Source organism: Ranitomeya imitator, chromosome 5, assembly GCF_032444005.1.
Source record: "Ranitomeya imitator isolate aRanImi1 chromosome 5, aRanImi1.pri, whole genome shotgun sequence".
Classification (NCBI taxonomy): Eukaryota; Metazoa; Chordata; class Amphibia; order Anura; family Dendrobatidae; genus Ranitomeya; species Ranitomeya imitator.
This window is the reverse complement of record NC_091286.1, coordinates 569,091,076-569,109,332: the sequence shown is the minus strand read 5'-3', so window position 1 is coordinate 569,109,332 and position 18,257 is coordinate 569,091,076. Positions and strand designations below refer to the sequence as shown.

Below are 18,257 nucleotides of genomic sequence, written 5' to 3'. Positions count from 1 at the left end.
TTTCTCATTTGTCAGTGTATTGCTACCATGTTTACATGCGTGGTCTTTTTAAAGAATTTATTTCTGCCAGGCTTTTCCATCTCTGATGGACAGTAAAGATTGTTAGTAGTGTAGCATATCCATGATCCGTCAAACTCAATCTGACAGGTGCCCTGCCCCTATCAAAGTGTATCAAAGTGTGTAACCCCTCCCCTCCTCCTGTCAGCCAGCTGTCCCTGAGGCTGGCTGATTTCCCCCTTTTGATATCGTTTGATATACTTTAATTTCCCCCTTTTGATATCGTTTGATATACTTTAATTTGTTGCAGTTTGATATTATTCACGTATTTGTTTTATATTTTTATACGTAGCTCGAGTTTGATTCTGTAAGCTGTATTTTATTCACAGTGTATCCATATAGTTCAGAACTTAAAGCTGTTTATTTGTGTCTCTACACGTATTTGTTTTATATTTTTATACGTAGCTCGAGTTTGATTCTGTTAGCTGTGTTTTATTCATGTATCCATATAGTTCAGAACTTATAACACACCAAGCTGTTTATTTGTGGCTCTACTGAACACTAGTACTAAATGGCAAACATTAACTAAATGTTTATTTTCACAAACAGAAAATCTGCTGTGGGTCAGAGGTTTTTAACACCTAGGCCAATTGTTGTTGTATTTGCTTTCCCAATAAATGCTTATTTACACAAACCAAAAAGACAGATTTTCTGTTTGTACCTGTATTGTACCTGAAGGTTATGTAGGGTCATCTGCGGGTCATTTGCCCAGGCATTGTGTATTATTTATGTTTTTATAACGCAGAATGTTTGATATTTGCTTTCTCTTTTTTGTGTCTGTAGATGTCATCTGAGAAGTTATTTGTGTTTCTACTGAGCATTAACTAAATTGGGGTCAGCTGTGTTATCTGAGGGTCAGATATTTTTGTACAAATTCATGCTGTTTGGTGATCTTTGTGAAGCAGAACTTTGTTTTATAACACATTTGTGCCTGTAGATGTTATCTGTGGGTCATCGGTGTTATCTGCGGGTCAGCTGCCTGGAGGTGTTATGGTATATAATTATATTCTAGAATCTGTACGACTACCTACAGCGTGTTATGTTCATTAAAATGTTTTATTGTTGTTTGTGCCTATATATATATATATATATATATATATATATATATAAAATATGACCCAATGTTACAACACAAGTAAGAAGCGGTATGTTTTATACGAATATAAATTTTATTTCTCACAATAAAACAACATCTCAAAGACATTTCAATACTATAAAAAATTCTTACAGAATATAAAAAGTAAAAACATTAAATAGTACAATGAACAATTACACTTCTAACAAAATAATTAATATAGCGTTACAAGACGAGTACAGCATTTATCTAGTACATTCTTTACATCGTGAGCCACATGGTTTGTAGCATCGGTAGAGACCTTTTTTTAGGTAGCAAAGTTCCACGTGTGGTACCTAATGACGGGGAATGTAAAGATTGAATTGTACGGGGTGCCGCCGCTAACTTCAGCGGTGTAGATACAGAGCGTGTCTCACTGTTGGTAATTTTTAATTCATCTAAAAGCTTCCTAGTAGCGGGGTTACCCACAACTGTAGACGGCATATTTAGCTTGGCCATAGCCTGCATAAATGAATCCCAACCCGGCGGTAAATTTCTACTGTTCAGAGCATGGCTCTGCGTTGTACTACGTACCAAATCCAGTAAGTTAGACCCTGGTATTACGGATCCTTTGAAAATAAATTCAGCATTATTATTCCATGCTGTGACATTTTTATTCTGCAGCAGCCTGTTTAGTAAAAATTCAGCATTCTTTTTATATCTTTGGTTTATATGTCCGACAATTTCAGCGATCTCATGATTTTTATCAGAGTCGGTATTTGGCAATTGCTGCTGACCAGGATCAGGAGGGCTAACGAGATTTAAAGCCGTTACTTCTTTTGAGCTGTGCCTCGTATGTACCAAGTAGCGTTGTAGCACAGAGCTATACATTTTAATTTTCACATCATCGGGAATGTCACGACGATGTAAAATGTCGCTAATCTCACCATCAAGGCGCCGAATAACACTGTCGCGTATGTTATCTGTGGTACCGGGTCTTAGTTTGTCTAGCTCCTGTTTGGGGACTAGATACATTTTCGCTGCATGCTCCATTATCTTCCGGCGATCAGGCTTGTTATTATTGGGATTGCAAAAGCTAAAAGAGGACCGATAAACCCGCCGGCCTGTTTTAGTAGTCGCTTCTTTTTCTTTATGGGCTGAGACCTGTCGCTCAGGGTTCTTATAGCTTTACGCCACTTCTTTAACCCCTTCATGACCGGGGGATTTTTCGTTTTTCCGTGTTCGTTTTTCGCTCCCCTCCTTCCCAGAGCCATAACTTTTTTATTTTTCCGTCAATTTGGCCATGTGAGGGCTTATTTTTTGCGGGACGAGTTGTACTTTTGAACGACATCATTGGTTTTAGCATGTCTTGTACTATAAAACGGGAAAAAAATTCCAAGTGCGGTGAAATTGCAAAAAAAGTGCAATCCCACATTGGTTTTTTGTTTGGCTTTTTTGCTAGGTTCACTAAATGCTAAAAATGACCTGCCATTATGATTCTCCAGGTCATTACGAGTTCATAGACACCAAACATGACTAGGTTATTTTTTATCTAAGTGGTGAAAAAAAATTCCAAACTTTGCTAAAAAAAAAAAAAAAAAAAAAAAAAATTGCGCCATTTTCCGATACTCGTAGCGTCTCCATTTTTCGTGATCTGGGGTCGGTTGAGGGCTTATTTTTTGCGTGCCGAGATGACGTTTTTAATGATAGCATTTCGGTGCAGATACGTTCTTTTGATCGCCCGTTATTGCATTTTAATGCAATGTCGCGGCGACCAAAAAAACGTAATTCTGGCGTTTCGAGTTTTTTTCCCGCTACGCTGTTTAGCGATCAGGTTAATACTTTTTTTTATTTGATAGATCGGGCAATTCTGAGCGCGGCGATACCAAATATGCGTAGATTTGATATTTTTTTTATTGATTTATTTTGATTGGGGCGAAAGGGGGGTGATTTAAACTTTTATGTTTTATTTATTTTTTTCACATTTTTTTAAACTTTTTTTTTTAACTTTTGCCATGCTTCAATAGCCTCCATGGGAGGCTAGAAGCAGGCACAGCACGATCGGCTCTGCTACATAGCAGCGATCTGCTGATCGCTGCTATGTAGCAGAATTGCACGTGTGCTGTGAGCGCCGACCACAGGGTGGCGCTCACAGCGACGGGCAATCAGTAACCATAGAGGTCTCAAGGACCTCTATGGCTACAATGGAGACGCATCGCCGACCCCCGGACATGTGACGGGGGTCGGCGATGACGTCATTTCCGGCCGCTCGGCCGGAAGCGGTAGTTAAATGCCGCTGTCTGCGTTTGACAGCGGCATTTAACTAGTTAATAGGTTCGGGCAGATCGCGATTCTGCCCGCGCCTATTACGGGCACATGTCAGCTGTTCAAAACAGCTGACATGTCCCGGCTTTGGTGCGGGCTCACCGCGGAGCCCTGCATCAAAGCAGGGGAGCCGGCATCGGACGGTATAGTACGTCCGATGCCGGTAAGGGGTTAATATACCTTTCTGGCGCTCTTTCAGCGGAATCCTGCCTTTTAAGATATTTAAAGCAATCTCGCCTATGGCTGTAATTAAATCATTGCTTGCATCGCGCAAAATAGACTTTCTGACAGCGGGGGTTGCTTTCACTAGGGTTTTTAAGAGAGCCCAGTTACGCCGGAGCCTCTCAGACATCTTTACATCACAATGCCCACAGCGTAGAATGTCTGATACCGGGTAAAATTCACTTTTTAGAAGTGTTTTTCTTCTGAACATAGACAGCGGGCAACGCGGGTGGAAACAACCCAATCCTTAAACGCAGATCCTCAGGAGTATTAGCTCTCAAATCTACAAGCAAATACCCGTAAGGCTCCCGCGTGGCATCCTCAAAAGCTTCTAGGAAAAAACGTGTTTTTCCGGGATACATCTGACGAGCTAGAGTTAAAATTTGTAATTTATCTCGGGGGTTATTAAAAAGCACCATGTACTTTGTGTTTAAATTTATCGTACGGCTTTTCTTGCCCTGACAAAATATGTTTTGCACCAGGTAGAAAATGCTGAGATTTCTGTGGTGCACATACTTGGTAAAGGCTTTTTCTATCTCACAATTCTCACTAGCACTCTCCATGAGATCATCAACAATCGCCAAATTCACCTTCTCCGGTGGGAATAATTCGTCATCTACGAATGTATTCGGCAGACCCTCCACAAATCTGGCGTGGGGAAAAGAGAGAGAGATTTCATCATATAGTTTTTGCCAACACGAATAAAACCATACAATATTATCAGGTTTCTGAGAAAAATTAGCTTCAATATTATATAGCAGCTGTTTTACAAAATAGCTCTTTCCAGAATTAGATGGGCCTGCTAGAATGCAAGAGAAAGGGTGCTGCAGACGCGTATCCATCACAATACTCGACTAATACCCAAAAGGTAATGTTGTGAAATTGTCTAATAGTCGGCACTTTGTATAAACGCACTTTTGTGTTTTGCGTAATGGCCTTGTTTCAATATCCCAGTACTTTTTATTTCTCACAATGGACGCCTGCTGTACGACAATTGGGATTAGGCGACCCAGCATTCTGCAGACTTAAAACATTTTTTGATAAATGCAACCGTTTTGTCCCCAGAAATAGCGAAACAGAGCATAAATGTAATGGTTTGCGCTGTCCTGTATGTCGCAGACATATAAATAAATTCGATGCCCATCTTTGTTACATGCGGAAGTATGTAGCACAGGATGAGTCAGATTGCTATATCTTTTATGATTTTGAATGTATGCAGGAGACAGGCACGCACATCCCGAATTACATTTATGCTACAACGCTGTATGGCCACCCCTCCTGGGAGTTTGAGGGTGATACCTGTACACATGACTTTGTACAGTTCTTTACAAGCGGTAAATTTTCAGATCATACATTTATTGCCCACAATGGTGGAAGATACGACGCATACTTTATTGTTAAGGAACTGATTTCTGAAAAACTACAAGTACAGTTGATAACCCAAGGTGGTCGTCTCTTGTGTGTGTCGCTACCCGATTTGTCTATAAGGTTAATAGACTCTCTAAATTTTATCCCCATGAAACTCAGTAAATTACCACAGGCCATGGGCTTTTCAGGAGGCAAAGGACATTTTCCACACTTTTTCAATACCCGAGAAAACCAAAACTATGTAGGTCCCATACCTGATGCAAAATATTATGGGGTGGAGTACATGTCACCTGGTGAGAAGGTAGAGTTCCTGGAGTGGTATGAGACACAGGGAAATACAACTTTTGACTTCAAGGCCGAGCTAAAATCTTATTGCAAACAAGATGTTGAAATTTTGAGACACGCCTGCGCGATCTATAGAGAGCGTATTATGCAGATGACCCAGAAAAATGTTAAAAAATACTGTAAGCGTCAAAAGCAAAGGATTGTAGTGAGCAGATGTGTTGATCCTTTTCAGCTCATCACCCTGGCCTCGGTGTGTATGACAATGTACCGGTTTAAATTTCTTCCAAAAAAGACAATCGCCATTTTACCTGGTGATAATTATCACAAGGCAAAAAAGCGCTACTCGACACCCGCTATACAGTGGCTCATGTATGTAGCCCACTCCGAGAACATCGACATACAGCACACTTTGAGAGGCGGTGAAAAACAGGTCGGAAAGTATTTTCTAGATGGTTATGCCTATGTTAGCGGCCAGCACATAGCCTTTGAATTTCAGGGGTGTTTTTACCACGGATGTCCCGTGTGCTATAATGAAAACGACACAAATAAGGTCACAAGCACGTCCTACGGCCAGTTATATTACACCTTTTTAGCTAAAAAGCGTTACTTACAGTGTTGCGGGTACACAGTAAGACTGATGTGGGAACATGAGTGGAATGAAATGGTTGAAAATGATTCTAACCTTCAAACATTTCTTCGCCAGATGGAATTCCCCGTTCCTTTAGACCCCCGTGATGCGCTTTATGGCGGGCGAACTAACGCCATTAAGCTCTATCACCATCTGGAAGAAGGGGAGACTTTACACTACTACGATTTCACCAGTCTGTACCCCTTTGTAAACAAAACTAAAACATACCCTGTAGGCCATCCAGACATCATCTACGACAATTTTGGATTCATTAAAAAATACTTTGGCATTGCTAGAGTCAAGGTCTACCCGCCGAGAGATTTATTTTTTCCAGTTCTACCGGTAAAACTCAACAAAAAAATTAATGTTTCCCCTTTGCTACACATGCGCTGCAAATTCCCAGGCAGATATTTGTGCCCACAGTGATGAAGAACGGGCGCTGACAGGCACCTGGTGCACTATAGAGCTCGAGATGGCTATAGAAAAAGGGTATCGGATCGCTCACATCTATGAAATATGGCATTTTCCTAAAACCACTGATGATCTGTTTGCGCCTTACATTAAATTACATCTTAGGGATAAGCAGGAAGCCTCTGGTTATCCTAGCTGGTGCACTGATGACGCCAAGAAACGGCAGTACATTGACTCTTTTCTTGAAAAAGAAGGTGTCCAATTACGGCCTGAAAATATAGCTGTCAATCCTGCTAAGCGACAGATCTCCAAGCTTTTCTTAAATTCTTTATGGGGAAAGTTTGCTCAGAGATCTAATCTATCATGTACCAGCATTGTTAGGGATCCAGATGAGCTTTTTAAGTATTTGTTCCTGCCTTACTATGACATTTCGATGTTACATTTCCTTGATGATGACACCGCAACCATTAACTGGAAATATGCAAAAGGCCATCACACACTCAACAAAAACACAAACATTTTTATAGCGTGTTTTACAACAGCGTATGCTCGGTTAGAGCTCTATTCGCTGCTGGACCGGCTGCAGGAGAGGTGCCTTTATCACGACACAGACTCAGTTATTTTTGTACAGAGAGATGGTGAGTGGCAACCGCCTTTAGGCGATTACCTGGGGGAGCTGACCACTGAAATACCCGATGGTACACACATCACAGAATTTGTATCCGCTGGCCCCAAAACTTACGGCTACAAACTCAACACCGGTAAAACTGTCTTAAAAGTTAAGGGGATAACACTAAATGTTGGTAACTCTCAATCTATTAATTTCAACAGTCTGAAAGATCTAGTTCTGGACTAACCGCGCAATTCTGCCGCAGAAACTCAGAAACGTATTGTCGTACAGCAGGCGTCCATTGTGAGAAATAAAAAGTACTGGGATATTGAAACAAGGCCATTACGCAAAACACAAAAGTGCGTTTATACAAAGCGCCGACTATTAGACGATTTCACAACATTACCTTTTGGGTATTAGTCGAGTATTGTGATGGATACGCGTCTGCAGCACCCTTTCTCTTGCATTCTAGCAGGCCCGTCTAATTCTGGAAAGAGCTATTTTGTAAAACAGCTGCTATATAATATTGAAGCTAATTTTTCTCAGAAACCTGATAATATTGTATGGTTTTATTCGTGTTGGCAAAAACTATATGATGAAATCTCTCTCTCTTTTCCCCACGCCAGATTTGTGGAGGGTCTGCCGAATACATTCGTAGATGACGAATTATTCCCACCGGAGAAGGTGAATTTGGCGATTGTTGATGATCTCATGGAGAGTGCTAGTGAGAATTGTGAGATAGAAAAAGCCTTTACCAAGTATGTGCACCACAGAAATCTCAGCATTTTCTACCTGGTGCAAAACATATTTTGTCAGGGCAAGAAAAGCCGTATGATAAATTTAAACACAAAGTACATGGTGCTTTTTAATAACCCCCGAGTTAAATTACAAATTTTAACTCTAGCTCATCAGATGTATCCCGGAAAAACACGTTTTTTCCTAGAAGCTTTTGAGGATGCCACGCGGGAGCCTTACGGGTATTTGCTTGTAGATTTGAGAGCTAATACTCCTGATGATCTGCGTTTAAGGACTGGGTTGTTTCCACCCGCGTTGCCCGCTGTCTATGTTCAGAAGAAAAACACTTCTAAAAAGTGAATTTTACCCGGTATCAGACATTCTACGCTGTGGGCGTTGTGATGTAAAGATGTCTGAGAGGCTCCGGCGTAACTGGGCTCTCTTAAAAACCCTAGTGAAAGCAACCCCCGCTGTCAGAAAGTCTATTTTGCGCGATGCAAGCAATGATTTAATTACAGCCATAGGCGAGATTGCTTTAAATATCTTAAAAGGCAGGATTCCGCTGAAAGAGCGCCAGAAAGGTATATTAAAGAAGTGGCGTAAAGCTATAAGAACCCTGAGCGACAGGTCTCAGCCCATAAAGAAAAAGAAGCGACTAGTAAAACAGGCCGGCGGGTTTATCGGTCCTCTTTTAGCTTTTGCAATCCCAATAATAACAAGCCTGATCGCCGGAAGATAATGGAGCATGCAGCGAAAATGTATCTAGTCCCCAAACAGGAGCTAGACAAACTAAGACCCGGTACCACAGATAACATACGCAACAGTGTTATTCGGCGCCTTGATGGTGAGATTAGCGACATTTTACATCGTCGTGACATTCCCGATGATGTGAAAATTAAAATGTATAGCTCTGTGCTACAACGCTACTTGGTACATACGAGGCACAGCTCAAAAGAAGTAACGGCTTTAAATCTCGTTAGCACTCCTGATCCTGGTCAGCAGCAATTGCCAAATACCGACTCTGATAAAAATCATGAGATCGCTGAAATTGTCGGACATATAAACCAAAGATATAAAAAGAATGCTGAATTTTTACTAAACAGGCTGCTGCAGAATAAAAATGTCACAGCATGGAATAATAATGCTGAATTTATTTTCAAAGGATCCGTAATACCAGGGTCTAACTTACTGGATTTGGTACGTAGTACAACGCAGAGCCATGCTCTGAACAGTAGAAATTTACCGCCGGGTTGGGATTCATTTATGCAGGCTATGGCCGAGCTAAATATGCCGTCTACAGTTGTGGGTAACCCCGCTACTAGGAAGCTTTTAGATGAATTAAAAATTACCAACAGTGAGACACGCTCTGTATCTACACCGCTGAAGTTAGCGGCGGCACCCCGTACAATTCAATCTTTACATTCCCCGTCATTAGGTACCACACGTGGAACTTTGCTACCTAAAAAAAGGTCTCTACCGATGCTACAAACCATGTGGCTCACGATGTAAAGAATGTACTAGATAAATGCTGTACTCGTCTTGTAACGCTATATTAATTATTTTGTAAGAAGTGTAATTGTTCATTGTACTATTTAATGTTTTTACTTTTTATATTCTGTAAGAATTTTTTATAGTATTGAAATGTCTTTGAGATGTTGTTTTATTGTGAGAAATAAAATTTATATTCGTATAAAACATACCGCTTCTTACTTGTGTTGTAACATTGGGTCATATTATATATATATATATATATATATATATATATATATATATATATATATATATATATAGGCACAAACAACAATAAAACATTTTAATGAACATAACACGCTGTATGTAGTCGTACAGATCCTAGGATATAATTATATACCATAACACCTCCAGGCAGCTGACCCGCAGATAACACCGATGACTAGGGTTGAGCGAAACGGATCGTTCATTTTCAAAAGTCGCCGACTTTTGGCAAAGTTGGGTTTCATGAAACCCGACCCGATCCCTGTGTGGGGTCGGCCATGCGGTACGCGACTTTCGCGCCAAAGTCGCGTTTCGTATGACGCGCTTGGCGCCATTTTTTTCAGCCAATGAAGGGGCGTGGGCAGAGTGATGACATAGGTCTTAGGGGCGTGGACGCCTATCGCCATGTTGTCGCTTGTGCGCTGTAGCGATTTGCACTGTGTAACACCAGCTTTTCAGTTCAGGGACGGACGGATGGGGGAAGAGAGAGAGAGAGAGAGAGAGAGAGAGAGAAAAAAAAAAAATTCCCATTGGCTTTGCATTGGGTTTCGTGTTTCGGTCGATCCTCGACTTTTCGCCATAATCGGCCGATTTCACTCGACTCGACTTTTGAGATAGTCGGGTTTCGCGAAACCCGGCTCGACCCTAAAAATGTCAAGGTCGCTCAACCCTACCGATGACCCACAGATAACATCTACAGGCACAAATGTGTTATAAAACAAAGTTCTGCTTCACAAAGATCACCAAACAGCATGAATTTGTACAAAAATATCTGACCCTCAGATAACACAGCTGACCCCAATTTAGTTAATGCTCAGTAGAAACACAAATAACTTCTCAGATGACATCTACAGACACAAAAAAGAGAAAGCAAATATCAAACATTCTGCGTTATAAAAACATAAATAATTCACAATGCCTGGGCAAATGACCCGCAGATAACCCTACATAACCTTCAGGTACAATACAGGTACAAACAGAAAATCTGTCTTTTCGGTTTGTGTAAATAAGCATTTATTGGGAAAGCAAATACAACTACAATTGGCCTAGGTGTTATAAACCTCTGACCCACAGCAGATTTTCTGTTTGTGAAAATAAACATTTAGTTAATGTTTGCCATTTAGTACTAGTGTTCAGTAGAGCCACAAATAAACAGCTTGGTGTGTTATAAGTTCTGAACTATATGGATACATGAATAAAACACAGCTAACAGAATCAAACTCGAGCTACGTATAAAAATATAAAACAAATACGTGTAGAGACACAAATAAACAGCTTTAAGTTCTGAACTATATGGATACACTGTGAATAAAATACAGCTTACAGAATCAAACTCGAGCTACGTATAAAAATATAAAACAAATACGTGAATAATATCAAACTGCAACAAATTAAAGTATATCAAACGATATCAAAAGGGGGAAATTAAAGTATATCAAACGATATCAAAAGGGGGAAATCAGCCAGCCTCAGGGACAGCTGGCTGACAGAAGGAGGGGAGGGGTTACACACTTTGATACACTTTGATAGGGGCGGGGCACCTGTCAGATTGAGTTTGACGGATCATGGATATGCTACACTACTACTATTGTTATATGAAGAGATAGACATTTAAGTGGCTACTTACTTGTAAATTACTTGTAAATTCCTTTAGTGGAACAGAAAGGTTAGAATCATGGAGGCAATGTATGTATTGGGTAATATTACATGGACCCCTTCTGTATAATTGTCCTGTTAAAAGCAGTCCACTTCTTTATGGGCGTTAAGGTAAGGAATAACAAGAAGGAATCACCTTTCTGATCTATATTGCTTCTATTGTGTGTAAAGTATGCTGTGACCACCAGGGCCGTATTATTAATAAGACTGACTATACTAGAAATGTTTGCAAATTTATAAAAGAACAAAAACTGAAATATCACATGGTCATAAGTATTCAGACCCTTTGCTCAGTATTGAGTAGAAGCACCATTTTGAGCTAGTACAGCCATGAGTCTTCTTGGGAATGATGCAACAAGTTTTTCACACCTGGATTTGGGGATCATCTGTCATTCTTCCTTTCAGTTCCTCTCCAGTTCCGTCAGGTTGGATGGTGAACGTTGGTGGACAGCCATTTTCAGGTCTCTCCAGAGATGCTCAATTGGGTTTAGGTCAGGGCTCTGGCTGGGCCAGTCAAGAATGGTCACAGAGTTGTTTTGAAGCCACTCCTTTGTTATTTTAGTTGTGTGTTTAGGGTCATTGTTTTGTTGGAAGATGAACCTTCAGCCAAGTCTGAGGTCCAGAGCACTCTGGAAAAGGTTTCCAGCCAGAATATCTCCGTACTTGGCCGCATTCATGTTTCCTTCAATGGCAACCAGTCTTCCTGCCCCTGCAGCTGATAAACACCCCCATAGTATGATGCTGCCACCACCATGTTTCACTGTTGTGATTGTATTGGCAGGTGATGAACAGTGCCTGGTTTCCTCCACACATACCACTTAGAATTATCACCAAAAAGGTCTATCTTCATGTCATCAGACCAGAGAATCTAATTTCTCATAGTCTGAGAGTCCTTCATGTGTTTTTTAGTAGACACTATGTGGGCTTTCATATGTCTTGCACTGAGGAGAGGCTTCCGTCAGGCCACTCTACCATAAAGGCCTGACTGATGGAGGGCTGAAGTGATAGTTGACTTTGTTGCACTTTCTCCCATCTCCCTACTGCATCTCTGGAGCTCAGCAACAGTGATCTTGGGGTTCTTCTTTATCTCTCTCACTAAGGCTCTTCTCCCATGATTGCTCAGTTTGGCTACATGGCCAGGTCTAGGAAGACTTCTGGTGGTCCCAAACTTCTTCCATTTAAGTATTGTGGAGGCCACTGTGCTCTTAGGAGCCTTGAGTACTGCAGAAGATCTTTTGTAACCTTGGCCAGATCTGTGCCTTGCCACAATTCTGTCTCTAAGCTCATTGGCCAGTTCCTTTGACCTCATGATTCTCATTAGGTCTGACATGCACCGTCAGCTGTAAGGTCTTATATAGACAGGTGTGTGCCTTTCCAAATCAAGTCCTATCAGTTTAATTAAACACAGCTGGACTCCAATGAAGGAGTAGAATCATCTCAAGGAGCATCACAAGGAAATGGACAGCATGTGACTTAAATATAAGTGTCTGAGCAAAGGGTCTGAATACTTAGGACCATGTTATAATTCAGTTTTTCTTTTTTTAATAAATATGAAAAAAATTCTATATTTCCGGGGTTTTTTTCAGTCAAGATGGGGTGCAGAGTGTACATTAAAGAGAAAAAAATGACCTGGAGGAAGACACATGTGGTATCGAAACATGTCGTCCATAAGGGATTGAATGTATGCAATATTGTTACTGAAGAAATATGGAACTTTTTAATGGATAAACAAAAGGTATATTTTACTCTACCATTGGACTGATCGCTGGAGAAACAAAATTTTTTTTCTTTACATGTGTGGATTTATCCCAATCCGTTTTCCGTGCGAACTGTAACCACAGGTTGGATGCATTCCTGTTTCTTCAAAGCGTTAAGCTGGCCTTGCCAAAACCAAAAACTTTGTTTTATGTATATATATATATATATATATATATATATATATATATATATATATATATAATATAACACTGGGAGCGTCACTCTGTCCGAAGCCTTTATAGACTGCGCCGGCGCAAGCGTCGGCGCAGTCTGGGCCTCACAGAGTGACGCTCCCGGGAGATCGCGGTATGCGTTCACACTGAACGCACACCGGGATCTCCAACAGAGAAGCAGGGACCGCCAGGAGGGTGAGTATCGGCCATATTCACCTGTCCTCCGTTCCAGCGCTGAGCGCTGCCATCTTCCCGGTCTTCGGCCTGTGACCTTCAGTTCAGAGAGTGCGATGACGCGCTTAATGCGCGCTGGCGCCGCCCTCTGACTGAACAGTCACAGCCAGGAGACCGGGAAGATGGCGGCGCCCAACGGTGGAACGCAGGACAGGTGAATATAGTAAGTGCTGGGGGGCCTGAGCTGGCGGCGATACCGGCACCTGACCCCCACAGCGCGCCGGTGTCCCCGCCTGCTCAGGCCCCCGGATGGGTGCAGCACATGACAGGATGGGGATGCAGGATAGGTGCAGCACATGACAGGATGGGGACGCAGGATGGGTGCAGCACATACCAGGATGGGGACGCAGGATGGGTGCAGCACATGACAGGATGGGGACGCAGGATGGGTGCAGCACATACCAGGATGGGGACGCAGGATGGGTGCAGCACATGACAAGATGGGGACGCAGGATGGGAGCAGCACATGACAGGATGGGGACGCAGGATGGGTGCAGCACATGACAGGATGGGGACGCAGGATGGGTGCAGCACATGACAGGATGGGGACACAGAATGGGGACGCAGGATGGGTGAAGCACATACCAGGATGGGGACGCAGGATGGGTGCAGCACATGACAGGATGGGGGCGCAGGATGGGTGCAGCACATGACAGGATGGGGACGCAGGATGGGTGCAGCACATGACAGGATGGGGACGCAGGATGGGTGCAGCACATACGAGGATGGGGATGCAGGATGGGTGCAGCACATGACAGGATGGGGAAGCAGGATGGGGACGCAGGATGGGTGCAGCACATACCAGGATGGGTACGCAGGATGGGTGCAGCACATGACAGGATGGGGACGCAGGATGGGTGCAGCACATGCCAGGATGGAGACGCAGGATGGGTGCAGCACATGACAGGATGGGGGCGCAGGATGGGTGCAGCACATGACAGGATGGGGACGCAGGATGGGTGCAGCACATGACAGGATGGGGACGCAGGATGGGTGCAGCAAATACCAGGATGGGGACGCAGGATGGGTGAAGCACATGACAGGATGGGGGCGCAGGATGGGTGCAGCACATGACAGGATGGGGACGCAGGATGGGTGCAGCACATGACAGGATGGGGACGCAGGATGGGTGCAGCACATGACAGGATGGGGACACAGGATGGGGACGCAGGATGGGTGCAGCACATACCAGGATGGGGACGCAGGATGGGTGCAGCACATGACAGGATGGGGGCGCAGGATGGGTGCAGCACATACCAGGATGGGGACGCAGGATGGGTGCAGCACATGACAGGATGGGGCGCAGGATGGGTGCAGCGCATGACAGGATGGGGACGCAGGATGGGGACGCAGGATGGGTGCAGCACATACCCGGATGGGGACGCAGGATGGGTGCAGCACATGACAGGATGGGGACGCAGGATGGGTGCAGCACATGACAGGATGGGGACGCAGGATGGGTGCAGCACATGACATGATGGGGACGCAGGATGGGTGCAGCACATGACAGGATGGGGACGCAGGATGGGTGCAGCAAATACCAGGATGGGGACGCAGGATGGGTGAAGCACATGACAGGATGGGGGCGCAGGATGGGTGCAGCACATGACAGGATGGGGACGCAGGATGGGTGCAGCACATGACAGGATGGGGACGCAGGATGGGTGCAGCACATGACAGGATGGGGACACAGGATGGGGACGCAGGATGGGTGCAGCACATACCAGGATGGGGACGCAGGATGGGTGCAGCACATGACAGGATGGGGGCGCAGGATGGGTGCAGCACATACCAGGATGGGGACGCAGGATGGGTGCAGCACATGACAGGATGGGGCGCAGGATGGGTGCAGCGCATGACAGGATGGGGACGCAGGATGGGGACGCAGGATGGGTGCAGCACATACCCGGATGGGGACGCAGGATGGGTGCAGCACATGACAGGATGGGGACACAGGATGGGGACGCAGGATGGGTGCAGCACATGACAGGATGGGGACGCAGGATGGGTGCAGCACATGACAGGATGGGGACGCAGGATGGGTGCAGCACATGACAGGATGGGGACGCAGGATGGAGCAGCACATGACAGGATGGAGACCATATACCAATATAAATGCTCGCCACCCGGGCGTAGAACGGGTTCAATAGCTAGTATATATATATATACCAGACCAAAAGTTTGAACACAGCTTCTCATTTAAAGAGATTTTTCTGTATCTTCATGACTATGAAAATTGTACATTCACACTGAAGGCATCAAGACTATGAATTAACACATGTGGAATTATATACTTAACAAAAAAGTGGGAAACAACTGAAAATATGTCTTATATTCTAGGTTCTTCAAAGTTATCACTTTTTGCTTTGATGACTGCTTTGCACACTCTTGGCATTCTCTTGAAAATGAGAAGGTGTATCCAAACTTTTAGTCTTTACTGTACATACAGTAAATCTTGGAAAACTTAAAAACTATTTTAATCACATTTAGAAAACAAATAAAAATTGGTTTAAAAAAAATAAGTCTTTTTTTAGATGGGACAACTAAAACCGCATCTTTATACTGGTTTCTAGGTTAGACAGACTACTTACAAGTTTTCATAATTTGAAAGCATTATTTACAAATGGTAATTATCAGAAACAAATTACAGAAAGTGATTTACCCCATTACCCTCTATTAGCAATATGCTCTCTATGAGGTGTGAACTCTTGACTTCAGTGGAGTAATTTCAAACTTATACATCCCAATACAAAATCTCCAACAGATCCCCCACAATCATGAGTTTGTAACAAAAATGGATTTCTCCTATCCTCTGGGCTCCAATGCTTGGGTGTGACTGCCTTTCCTGCATCTACTAAAGTTATGCCCCTGTTTGACATATTATATACCATAAAATTTGTTATTTGGGTATGAAAAAGACACTGAATAAAATTGTTTAAAGGAGCAGCAGAATAGAAGAGATCAATTAAATTTCAAAAAAGTCAATTTTTATCACTTTATAGCAATACCCAAATGTTTTGTCTGCTTCTTAGCAGGTTGACAAATGTAACAGTAAATTACTCAATAGCGTATAATTCAATGTTTATTTTGGCATTTTGTAATTTCTATATACAATTTAGTTTTAACCAGATAACCAATTGCGGTAAATGTACGGTTCGTGTACTTGGCCTTTAACCCCATGATATATGAGAGAGGTTTGGTTGCCAGCTATAAGATACAGTAGGACCCTCGGAAGAAGACATCGGGAGTTTGTTACTGCTTTACTCTTCTATTTTGCTGGATACATAGCACTCAATGAGCTCTATACAGTGTGCACAGAGGTATTGGCAATGTTGATCCGATAGCGTAATACCTATGGATTGCCATTTCAGCTGAGGATCAAAGGAAGCCATCCAACACTGATATCTTTATACTCATATAGGAGTAGAAAAATAATTAAAAAGAATTAAAATATTGAAAAGAAAAGAAAAAATAAACATTTTTGGTATAGCCACATCTGCAAAAGTCCAATCCACCAAAATCTAAAAAATTGTAACAAATGGAAAAAAATCATAATACCAAAAATGCTATTTTTCGATCCACACTCATCCCCCAAAAATACAATGAAAAGCAAGCAAACCATTGTGCATGTACCACAAAATGATAACGATGAAAAAAAACAGCCACGCAAAAAAAAATTCAAACAGCTGCATCAAAAATGAATAACAAAGTTTTGGGTAGCACAAACTACTTATCTTTTTTACAAGTTCAGAAATCTTTTTTCAAAGTCGTCAAAATTGTACTGAAATGAAGAATCATGTTGCCAGGTCACAACGAATGAGATAGAAAACTATTTTTTTCTCATTGGTCAGTACATTATAAGGGAAAATGAAATGAGATGTAAAACTTGTTCCACAAAAAAACAAGAAGGGGAGGAAAAATAATTCAATTGGCCACAGCGGCAAGGAATTAAGAGTGAGGTTTTACTGAAAAAGTAATTTTTTTCTGTTAATTTATACATCTGGATTACTTTATAACCTAACAGAGACTCACATGTACAGCAGTGTAGTAATAGCTTCTGTCTATGGTGCACAAGACAAAATTCTAGGAGTAGTTGAATTCTCTTCATATGTTACTGTACACAGCCCCATATTCAGGACTAAAGGATGAAATGGGAATGGTAAAAAATACAAATGCTCTATATCTTCGTAACATTCAGATAATACTAATGGAAAATCATTTTCTAATTTCTTCTACAATACTCTCAATGATTATCAGGCTTGAGGGTTCCTACCCTAAAGTACGTTTATTAACTATAACTACATTATTCTTTCTTTTTCTACAAATACTGGACTTGACTCATTCAAGTTATCAGAACCTGTTGGTAAATAATGTATGTGGAACAGTTTGTTTCTAGGACACCAAGTCCAAAGACCATCTCTGATTATTGAAATAGACCAAAAGGACCTTGAGACTGGATTAAGCTTAAGATCAGATAAGTTAAGTCCAATGCAACATTAACTATTATTGACTACAATGATCGCTTTGTGACATCATTTCTAAGTTTTAGAATTTTTCTTCCCAACACAACTTGAACTTTACATGTTTTTCCCCCCATAGCTTTTCAGATATTATCTCAGTTGCCTAAAAGGTTCCCTGACAAAACCATATCAAGTGCTCGATAAGTAAAATAAGACATAAAACTATACATCTATAACTACACCGTCACCGACACGGCATATAGACTTTATGTGACAAATAGTCTTTTTATGGATTTTACAATTAGGCAACCGGCATATTCTGGATACAAAGAACTATACATGAAAAGAATGCTTTATATTACACCTACCTTTATTTTAGAAATTTATATTCCTGGCAAATTTACATGAAAGAATATGGAACGCCCGCCAAGAATCCGTTATGACAAGAGAACTCATTAATAGTAGCATTCTTCCTTATAGAGCACTGCGCTCACCTGCCGAACTGCATGGGAAATCACTTTCCCTCCTGCGCCTCAATATGTAATGA

At 42.1% G+C, this 18,257-nt stretch overlaps 1 protein-coding gene across 2 annotated transcripts in view; it reads right to left on the bottom strand.

The window, feature by feature from the left end:
• LOC138680880 (probable G-protein coupled receptor 148) overlaps window positions 1-18,228 on the bottom strand; it is a 35,546-nt gene extending 17,318 nt beyond the window's left edge. Inside the window, exon 1 of one of the 2 annotated variants that reach the window (XM_069768096.1) lies at window positions 18,079-18,228. The gene's annotated coding sequence lies outside the window, so the exon portion shown is untranslated. Of the gene's footprint in view, window positions 1-17,282; window positions 17,307-18,078 lie in introns of those variants that run through there. The other variant, XM_069768097.1, reaches the window with a different exon arrangement.
• Between the last annotated feature and the right edge of the window lie 29 nt (window positions 18,229-18,257).